Source organism: Abrus precatorius, unplaced genomic scaffold (genome assembly GCF_003935025.1).
Source record: "Abrus precatorius isolate BTA unplaced genomic scaffold, Abrus_2018 Scaffold7, whole genome shotgun sequence".
NCBI classification, from domain to species: Eukaryota; Viridiplantae; Streptophyta; class Magnoliopsida; order Fabales; family Fabaceae; genus Abrus; species Abrus precatorius.
The window spans coordinates 33,404,976-33,411,801 of NW_020874417.1; the positions used below are offsets into that span (position 1 = coordinate 33,404,976).

At 31.3% G+C, this 6,826-nt stretch overlaps 1 pseudogene; it reads left to right on the top strand.

Moving 5' to 3' along the window:
• Positions 1-1,092: 1,092 nt before the first annotated feature.
• LOC113873712 lies at positions 1,093-3,540 on the top strand (annotated as a pseudogene).
• Positions 3,541-6,826: the final 3,286 nt, after the last annotated feature.

Sequence of the window (6,826 nt, forward strand, 5' to 3'; positions counted from 1 at the left end):
ATAAATTTAATTTTAGATATTTAAATTATTTATTGATTTATTTAGTTGTATTTTAATATCTTGATACGCTCAAGTACAATAACAATTTCAGGTTTCTTTCAATTAGGATTGGTTTTACATTTAGCGGAAATTTTTTTTAAAAATCCCACAATAAGATAAACATTTACATGAGAAATTTGACTTTAAATTTAAGTAAACACTCCTAAAATATTATAGTTTTGGGGTATGGTACTTTAAAATTCATATAACTAGATAAAATGAAATTAATAAGTCAGTGTAATTATCGGTTAATTAACAAAACTGATAAAAATATAGGATCATTTTTGTAAGTTTGTTTGGTCTAATTTAAACTGTAATTTAAATGAGTGGGACTCGCAAATTAGCAGGCTAGTTCAAAGGCTATTTATTGTTTTTATTTAATAGTTTTAATATTATTTTGACACACACACTCCTTCACTCATGGGTTATCGCCACCGATTTTTTTCCTACTCTGCTCCCATACTCCCTCCGTCTAAGTCTATCTTGTAAGTAATGGGGACGCACATAAAAAAATATATTATCTACACGAAAATGGGTATAAATAATTTAATATTCGAAACAGTAAATAAAAATTACATTCATATTTTAAAAAAATTTATATTTGTTAAACTTGAATCTAATTTACCCAAAAGTAATTAATACCCCAAAACTGCAGAAATCCTATCCCATTACTGTTCTTATTCCCGTTGTTATAGGCACGAACAGGCAACCTAACTGGGACTGATGAAGAGACAAGATCAAAAGTATCTTATGCAAAAGGATGTCCAAATACATCAAATTGAAGCAAAACGCAGCCACGACCCCTTTACCTTCCTGCTGGCTTCTCAAGATCGCCGCATCCATCTATATCTTCAAGGACTGGACCATTCATTCCCTTCAGCCACATCATTTTTGTTCATTTCAACACTCGTCAATCTGCATGCCACCCGGGGCCATATGTCCATGCATTTTAACCACATTCCCTCTCTTCTTTAACTATAAATACGCTTCATATCACCCCCATTTTCTTGTCATCTTCGCAGTAAACAGTTTAAGTCATAGAATATAGCCACCATGATGAAAGCTCGCTCTCCACTATTCCTGTTGCTTGGAATTGTTTTCCTGGCATCAGTTTCCGTCTCATTCGGCATTGCCCACTTGCAAAATGAGAGTCCCAGTTACCAAAAGTGCCTTCAGATTTGCAAGAGAGAGCAACATGCATACAGGCAACATGCATGCTAACTAGCTGCAAACACTTTAAGGACCCTCAGAGCGAAGAGCCCCAAGAAGAAGCAGAACCTCCATCACATCAAGAGAAGAAACATGCAGAATCACACAGACAAAGCCAGGAGGGTGAGAAGGAGGTAAAGGAACAACAAGAGCAAGATAAACCATCGCCACGCCCACGTCCGCAACCACGCCAACCTCATCCTCACCAGGAAAGCGAGCACAAGCACGAAGAGCACCAGCACCAACAAGAAGAGCAGGATCAACCATCGCCACGCCCACGTCCGCAACCACGCCAACCTCATCCTCCCCATGAAAGCGAGCACAAACACCAAGAAGAAGGGCAAGATCAACCACAACCACGCCAACCGCATCCTCACCAGGAAAGCGAGCACAAGCACGAAGAGCACCAGCACCAACAAGAAGAGCAGGATCAACCATTTCCACGCCCACAGGAGCATGAGCACAAAGAACAGAGCAAACATCATAACAAGGAGCAGGAGAGCGAAAAAGAGCAAGGTCCAGAATCAGAGCCACAAAAACCAAAGAACCCTTTTCACTTTAATGACAACAAGTTCCACACACTAGTCAACAACAAATACGGTTACATTCGTGTTCTCCAGAGGTTCGAACAGCGCTCCAACAAACTCCAGAACCTCCGAGAATACAGAATTGTTCAGTATAAGTTCAAACCCAACGTCTTGCTTCTCCCCTACCACGCTGATGCTGATTTCCTCCTTGTTGTCCTCGACGGTAATTAAATAACAATCATTTAAATCATCACTTGTTTGTATTAATCAATTAACAGTTAACCAATGACGACTAACCTTAATCAATATGTTAATTATATTGGGATTAATTGCAGGGAGTGCCTTAATTACCTTGTTGAGCCCTGACGAAAGAGAGTCTTACAAACTTCAGCGTGGGGATGCACTCAGAATCCCAGCAGGTACCCCATTCTATCTGCTTAACCCAGACGACAACCAGAATCTCAAAGTAGTAAAACTCGCTGTACCCGCTAACCAACCCGGCAAAGTCCAGGTACACTGCTTAATAAAAATTAACATTAGATTAACTAATTCAAGGCACTGCTTACTTACATTCCCTTCTCTATTCTATAGGATTTCTTCCCGTTTAGCAGTGAAGATCAAGAATCCTTCTTGCGCGGGTTCAGCGAGAATACTCTTGAGGCCTCCTTTGATGTAAGCAAGCAACGCATCAATATCTAATTTGTCTAAATTTAATTCACGTGTAATTAATTTTGTTACACTAAAAAATGACCATCATGCTCTAATGGTTACATTGCAAATATAGGCACCATTCGAGGAGATAGAGAAGACTCTATTGGAAGAGGAGGAGCAAGAGGTGGGAGTGTTAGTGGAAGTGTCAAAGGAACAGATCCAGGAGCTGAGCAAAGACGCCAAATCCAGCTCAAGAAAATCCATTTCCTCTGAAAATGAACCTTTCAACTTGAGAAGCCGAGGCCCAATCTATTCCAACAAGTTTGGCAAGTTCTTTGAGATCCCCCCACACAAAAACCCACAGCTTCAGGAATTGGATATCTCCCTCGACTGTGTAGAGATTAAGGAGGTATGTATGCAAAACACCCACAAACAAACTAGGGTATACCATTATTCCCTACAATTAATTATTTGCATGCTTGATTCTTTGCTAATGAGTCTTAGAAATACCCTTTTTTTTTTAAATTTAGGGAGGTCTTCTTCTGCCACACTACAATTCAAAGGCCATAGTGGTACTAGTGGTTAACAAGGGAAAAGCAAAACTTGAACTTGTGGGTCTAGAAGAGCAACAGCAAAAGCAAGAGCAAGAGCAGGAAGAGGAGGAGGAACAAGAAGGAACTAGAAAAGTGCAGAGTTACAGAGCCAAGTTGTCTGAAGGCGATATATTCGTAATTCCAGCATCTCACCCAGTTGCCATCAACGATTCCACAGATTTTCATTTGGTTGCTTTTGGTATCAATGCTGAGAACAACCAAAGGAACTTCCTCGCAGGTATATATTGAATATTAATTTTATGTTATTATGGCATGTGAAACATAGCTGCTTGGGTAATTTACTTGGTGATTGAAATTGTGAAGGTGAGAAAGACAATGTGATAAGTCAGATACATAAGCTAGTGAAGAATCTTGCGTTCCCTGGGTCTGGTGAACAAGTTGAGAAGCTACTGAAGAAGCAGAGCGAATCCTACTTTGCAGATGCTCAGCCTCAGCAAAGTGAGGAAGAGAATAAGGGTAGAAAGGGTCGTCTATCTTCAATTTTGAAAGCTTTTTACTGAATAACTACTTAATCATATGTAGTATGGTGCTTACGAGCTCATAGTGAGCGAGAATAATATGAGTTACAGCTCATAGTGAGCAAGAATAATATGAGGATTTGTAACTGCAACTAGGGCTCTGTCTTTGTACTTCCAATAAATATTAAATAAATGAAGCTTTGATGGTTTTGCATTTTGTGGACATTTGTATATCTGCTTTGCTAATTTGATATGGTCATAACCCGAGCATATATACCACTAAGGCAGTTTACTCTGCTAATCAATTAAACATATTTAAAGTAGCTGTTATTAAAATTAACAATTTGTAATTTTATAGCATTTGATTATTATATCATAATTTTAAGCATTTTTCTACTATTACTAATTTCTTAATTAACTCCATAAAAGTTAAAATGTATACATTTTTAATTGACTGTAAAATTTTTAAAAGTATATTTCAATTTAGTTATTTTTTTATCATTATAATTCATTCAACACAATAATAAATATAATAAATTATAATTTAATTCAAGATAATGTTTCTTGATTTATTCTTTAAAATTTGAAATAAAGAAAAGTATCTTTATGAAAGAAATAAAAAATTATAAATTGATGAAATAAATAAAGTTATAGGTTCAATTTTATTTTATGTATTCAAGTATAATAATATATTAAAAAAAACTAAAACAGAAGTTGTGCCTAGATGATGAAGAAAATATCAGAGTTTGTCCAAATAAAAAGTACAACTGTGTGTACGGACAAAATTTAATCTAACATTAAATTGTTAACAAATATTATTTTGTTAAAGTGACTTGAATCAACTCTATAAACTGAAAATGACAACAAAAATATTTATTTCACTCTAATTTAAGTTAAAATAAAATAAAACCAGGGTGAGAAAATTTATTATTTAAATGAAATTAATGCAAGAATAGAACTTTATTTATTTTAATTTTTTTAGAATTTAAAAATCATGGAAATGAAAAAATGGCTTGATAAGGCAAAAACCCGTTCTTGCAATATTCTTGCATAATAAACAACTTTAAACCACATGGATTTCAAATTAGACATATAACAACTTGGTATGCAAATTTACAGTTATCAAATTATCACAACGCCCATGTATATATCACAATTCAAGTATCTTAAATGATAAGAAGATATCACATTTAAATTAATATTTTAAATATTCTATATTAATTTATTCTTTATCTGAAAAAATTAATAATATAATGCATGTATCATGTATGTTGTTATTGACAAATAATACGAGTTAAATGAAAAACAAAAACTTACTTCATTAAACATATGGTAGTATAAATGTATTATGCAAGTAAGTTAAAATAATTGCACAACACAAATACAAAAGTAACATCAAGATTTTAAACAAAATTATAAAAAAATAATGCAGAACTATAAAATTTGACAAAATACATACCTCATATAAAAGTTAATATCAATGGCAGAAAATTATTTGATAGTGAAGAATATGGTCTTCATGAAATAAATTTAATTTGCTAAACTCGCCTGCGTCGTCCATGAGCCAATACACCTAAAATATGATATTATATAATATACAGATAGGTTTAAAAGATATAAATATAATATTTTATAGCATAATTTTTAACATTATTTGTTTATTCACTGAAAGCTTCATTAAGAATATATATATATATATATATATATATATATAATATTTATATATTAAATACAAAAAAATTGAGTCAATGGAAGTGGGTATTATGTTCCTCATCCCAACCTAATAACTTAATAAGGTATCCATCTCACCCTATTCCTAATGCATAATCCTTTGAAGATAGCTTTCGGTACAAGTATTTTCACCATCCAAGTACCCATATATTTTATACGACCAATCTTGATTTATTTAATATAATCTCATATAATTTTTTCATATATAAATACTTAATAATGAGTCTTGTAAATTAATATAACTTCATTTAATCTTTATAAGACAACATTGTTTACTCTTGTAAGTATTTGATTAAATCATTTATAACTTTTTAAAAATTCTTAATATTAGTTAAAAGAATCTTCTAACTATTTTTTAGTAATTATTTTTGGCATTAATACATAGTATTATCATAAATAATAGAATAAAATAAAAAGACAAATTTAAACTTTAACAAATGATCAAAATTGAAGGTAACTCTGTCCATTATAGAAAATCTAGAAATTATGTCTGTTAAGGGCTCTCAGCCCCTTATGTTAAAAAATAATTAGCAGATTTTTTGTGAATCAAACTGTAAAAAATATATATTATAAAAGAAAATTTCAATTTTTAACCTACATAAAATAAAGAGAAATTATTAAAGTAAAAAAAAGTAAAAATGTTATCCTAAATTATAAAAATAAAAAATGGTAAATAAATAAAAAGATAAAAAAATATCATAAGAAAACATTTCAAGAATTAAAAAAATACCACTCTTTAATTTTATATTTATAATATGTATCACAAAAAATAAATACTCTCAACATATGTAAAATAAGTGAAAAATAAATTTTAATATTGTACTTAAGGGTGTGGGGGTTTATGGCAAGTTTTGGGAAGACAATCACAAACAGTGCAAGTTTGAGTTCGAGCAGAAAATTGTCAATTTGTCGTGTCGTGATTAAGACTAAAAAATTGCTAACGAAGAGGGGGAGAAATCTCTACTGCGACGCTCCACATCCCTGTGCAGTGGTGCGCAGGGGAATCTCCCCTATTCAAAAGTTGCTAATAATATGTTGTGGAGCTATTAATTCAGTGAAGAAAGTGCAGATTAAAAACAGAGAAAGGAGGAGTGCAGATGCAAACTAAATTAAATTAAGAAGCAGCACAAAGAAAAAGTAAAAAGACACTAAAAAATTAGAGAGAAGAGAATTTTTATAATTCAGTAAAAAAAGAAGATAAAGAGTGTGTTTAAATTTGTTTAAAAATATAGAAATTTGTAATTAACAGAAAAAAAATTCATGATTCAACCTTAAATTCATGTAAAAATATTTTAGAAACAAATTTAAAATTATGATGTAAGTAAATTTAATTATATTTTAAATTATTTAAATATTGTAGTTTTAATGTTACTATTGATACTAATTTTATTACAAAATATATTGTAACAAAATGTTTAATTTGATATTAATTTAACTATTAATTTAATCATACAAATTTATATTGATGTATAATATTATATTTTAAAATATATACAGTAAGTATTAACATAAAAAGTATTATTATTTAATAAATATTGATTAGGATTATTGAAATATTTATTAGTATTTCTTTTAATATATTTTACTTAATAAACAG